Source organism: Echinops telfairi, unplaced genomic scaffold, assembly GCF_000313985.2.
Source record: "Echinops telfairi isolate 266 unplaced genomic scaffold, ASM31398v2 ScPeMD7_2;HRSCAF=8, whole genome shotgun sequence".
NCBI lineage: Eukaryota > Metazoa > Chordata > Mammalia > Afrosoricida > Tenrecidae > Echinops > Echinops telfairi.
In genome coordinates, this window is record NW_022103898.1 from 50,280,458 (window position 1) to 50,285,205 (window position 4,748).

The window sequence follows — 4,748 nt, forward strand, 5'->3', positions numbered from 1 at the left end:
AAAAAAAGGAAAATTAGCGGATTCCGGGAACCCAAGAGGCAAGCGAATTTTGGGAATGATGAGGGCAATGAATGTATAGATAGATGTGCTTTGCACAATTGATCTATATATTGTGATGAATTGTATGAGCCCCAATAAATTGATTAAAAAATAAAAAATAAAAAAATATATAGAAACAATAGTTTTGTGTTAAATTATAATAGTCATAGATAACTTCATACTAAGTTACTCCAATGTTTTGTACCAATGCCACTGAAATAACAGTCTCCTTTACTGAGCAAGGAAGACAGTGAGGACAGCAAGCTGGGTGTGGCTAGGTGCCATCAGGCCCCAGAGTCCCTGTGCCCAGCAGGACGGAACACACGACCCAGGGCCCTGCCAGCCTCACAATTGTCCCTTTGTGTGCGCTCATTCTGGTCGTCGCCATGCCAGTCCATTGTATTGGAGGTCTTACTGTGCATAGCTAATCCTGCTTTCCCACACACGATGTCCTTTTCCAGGGACCAGTCTTTCTTTGTCTGGAATTTGGGAGAGATGGTAAAAATTTCCATTTGGTCATGTGCAGCTTACAAGGCCTCCTTTTTAAACTTCTAAGTAGAGCGGTTAATCTGGAAGTTGGATTTATGAGTGTATAGTTCAGAGGATGAAATCCTGACAGGAGTTATAAATTTAGGAGTCTTCAACATTTGATAATATTTAAAGCTTTAAAATTAAATGAATTTACTAAGGTAATAAGCGTAGAGAAGGTTCCCAAGAGCCGATGCCTGAGTTCCTCTAGAATTTATAGAGCAGAGAGATGAGGAAAAACTTTCAAAAGAACCAAGGAATGCCCAGAGAGACAGTTTTCCTTCTAATCAAGGGAAATGTCAAAAGGAATGTTGAATCTGTCTTATGGAAATATACCGCAAGCTCAAAAAAGAAGACTAGATTTGTGGTGGTGATGAGTTGACAATATCCAGAGAAAATATGCATAAATACCACTTAGCTTAAGCATCTTTCTTTCTTTTTTTATTTCCTCAACAAACTATGCAGCATCTATGAATAATGAAATTAGGAGGAAGGCAAATGCTACCTGTCCCAGCAATGGCCAGTCTCAAAAGCTCAGAGAATTCAGGACAGATGAACCCCTCGGGTCCAGTGGTGAAAGTGACAATACTGGGAGGGTGAAGGGAGGGTGGGGTAGAAAGGGGGAACCAATTACAAGGATCTACAGATAACCTCCTCCCTGGGGGATGGACAACAGAAAAGGGGGTGAAGGGAGAAATTGAACAGTGTAAGATATGACAAAATAATAATGACTTTTAAATTATCAAGGATTTATGAGGGAGGGGGAGATGAGGAGGGACGGGAAAATGAGGAGCTGATGCCAGGGTCTCAAGTGGAAAGCAGATGTTTTTAGAATGATGATGGCAACAAATGTACAAATGTGCTTGATACAATGGATGGATGGATGGATTGTGATAAGCATTGTACGAGCTCCCAATGAAATGATTTAAAAAAAAAAAGCTCAGCCACTGTTCACTCTTGACTGTAGAATCTTACTGTCTTTTCTCCATCTACAGCAACCTGTTACTGTCATGCTAATTTAATCCATAGTGACCCATGTACCATGAGTAGAGGCACTACATACGATTTGCTTGACTGTTACCTTGACAAAAACAAATCAGCAGGCCTCTTCCTAGAAGCTGCAGGGTGGGTTTAAACTTAGAGCCTTTTAAACACCATTCAGGAACTTTCACTTAGGGCAAAAACTAAACAACCAAGTCCACTACCAGGGAGGCCAAGCTGGCTCATAGCAATCCTATAAAAAAGAGTAGACCTGCCTAGGGGGTTTGCAAGGTTATCATTGTTACAAAAGTACATTGTCATATCTTTCTCCTGGAGAGTGGTTGGTAAATTCATACTGCAAACACTTTTGTTAAGCCTTTAATCTCTGTGCAACCAAGGATCTGTCACTTAGAATAGGTGGTTGGATAATGGTCGGTGTGGGGCAGTTTGCAGCCAACTCAGTACAGGATGAGGATTCTGGCAGTCAATGTCTGGGATTGGGTAGTGCATTCCAGCCCAAGCAAGAGAACATTTTTGTTAGGAAAGTTTGTCTGCCACTTTCAGCACTGTAGAGGGATTTATTTATTAATTCCTATTAAAATGTCAGATGAGGAAATGGAAAAATTGACAAATATTCATGTCATACATGATACACGCCTCACCATATTATCGCTCCTTTGGTCCTTGTGTATGATGTTTTAAATTCTCCAAGTGTTTCCCATTGTTCTTAGGATAAAAACTAAGTTCTCTAAAATGGCCTGAGTCCTGCAACATCTGTCCTCAACCCAGCTGTCCAATTTCAGCTCTGAATAACGCTTCACGCTCACTGGCTGGTATGGTCGACCCCTGTTCACGTCAGGGACTTTACATGCAGTTCCCTCTTAGAAGTCTTCCTCCCCTTCCACTGACACCTCCCTGCTTCCTTCACCTAATTAACAATTTCAAATATGAGATGATTTGTTCCTCAGGGAGCCTTCGCACACCCTTTAGACTACGTCAGAGCCCCCATCATGTGCTCTTCAGGCAGCAAAAGTCTGTCCTTTGTAACCATTGGATTATTTGTCATTTTACACTTCTCTGTGGGATTTGATCAATATCTCCCTCAGTAGAGAGTAGGCACCCTCATACTCCATACTAGATATTAGCTCCATGCCTGGATACCCATCAAGTTCTCCTTGATGTTTATTCAGTGAGTCAATGAATGAAAAGTGGTAGTCCATGTGGTGGAACAGGGTAACTTTACTCACAGTCCTTGATTCGTTCATTTAAAAACATCCAAGTGAGAAGTAGCAAGCTTTATGGGGTTTTGTATATGAGGGAGGCATCTTAAATTTACCATGAAGCTGTCTGGGTTGTTTTCCTCGAGTGATGCAGAAACTAGAAACTAGACATTATCACTCATACTCAGTGATATTTTAAACAACAAAAATGATTTATTTGATTACCTAAAATCTATATGCTATGACTGAAAGATTACAGCTTACTAATTAATAAATATGGTGGATTTTGACTCATTATGCATCAATAGTACTTATAATGAATTTCAGAATTTTTATAAAACATTGCGACAAGGTTCTATGAAATATGAACATGTGTCATAAAATACTCAAAGTGAATATGCTCGCATTTAGTAAAAGAGAATGTTTTGGCATTTAATAAAACAGAATGTTTTGATTAGTCTCTTGGTATTTAAATATTTCCATATAAAATCTTAAAATTGGTATATGTATAGTGGGTTGATCACTCTCTAAATGGTTAGTTAAGTAGATGCCTTAGTTACCTAGCACTGCTGTAACAGAAGTACTACACGTGGATGGTCTTACCAAACTTATTTTCTCCGTGTCAGAGGCTAGAAATCCACATTTAGAATGCAGGCTAAGGGAGGCTTTCTTTCTCTCTGGTTTCCAAGATGATGTGTATTCTTTCAACATCTGTTAGCCTAGCGTCCTTTATCAATCACCGTATGTCTTGGCACAGCCCTTCCCCTGCTGGTTCTAGGTGGTTCATATATGGGGCCTTGCATCTAGTAGAAACACTATGATCTTGGCTTTTCTTTCTTGGTAATAGTAGGTCTCTGTCTCTCTCTCTGTCTGTCTATCGGCTGGCTGCTCTCCTCTCTCCTTCTTTCTCTTGTAAGATAAAAGGTGTTGCAGGTCATAACCCAGGGAAAAATCCCCTTACATTGGATCAGTTTAGTGACGTGATTAAAGATGTTGGCCCCCACTGTCACATCAGATCACATGGGGGATCATTACCACATTACATAGCTGTCAAACCACAGAAAAATATGGCCAGGCCAAGCTGATATATATCGGAGGAACACAACTAAATTACTGTCAATCGGTTTCAGTGGTAGAATTCTATCCTTCCACAGGGTTTAATTTCAGCCAGTGCACTGCAAGTGCAGGGAAATCATATACATTGGTACAATACTGAAAAAGGTCTTAGCAGAGCTTCTAGACAAAGACAAGCTAGGAAAAAGATCAATTCCCTGTGGGTCATAGAATCCAATGCTCCCCATGCATTTGGAATGATTCTACAGCAGGTAACAGCAATAACAGGTTTACAGGAGAATTCTACACTGCCATTCATCTCACATGTTGTTTTTATGGGCCTACGTACATCCATATAACGGAGCAGATCTCTGGTTTATGGTGTTTTCTACACTATAATCTTCCCAAGCACAGATCTTCAAGTCTTTCTCCCCCAAAACTCCATTAGCAGCTGAGTATATAATCATTGTATTCTCGGAGCTCCTTAGTCTCTGCCTATCCAAAGATATATTACATCGTGCTATCGAAAACCCAAGGCCACAACTGCTCAACATTGTATTTCCCCTTTGAAGGAAGATATCGCTGTCTGAGTGCATGCTGACTACCTACCTCAACACCTCATTTTACTTCTTCCCAGTTAAACCCACACTCCCTACACCATTTTCTCTTTCATTCACTGAGTTCTCCTTTGACTACTGAACTAATGAGACAAACGAAAGTGTAGCGATTGTATTATAAAAGATTCGGAATAAAGGTTTTAGACTCAGCAGAGAAAAGAAACCTTGGGAATGTGGAGCTGACAAAGGCAGGTAGTTCAAAGTAGGGAGATGAAGATACAGTGGAAGCGCTTGCCCAAAGAGAGCAAGTGGCAATACAGAATATAGTACTCAACATCTTTGAGTACACAGGAAACTTCAGCGTTAATCC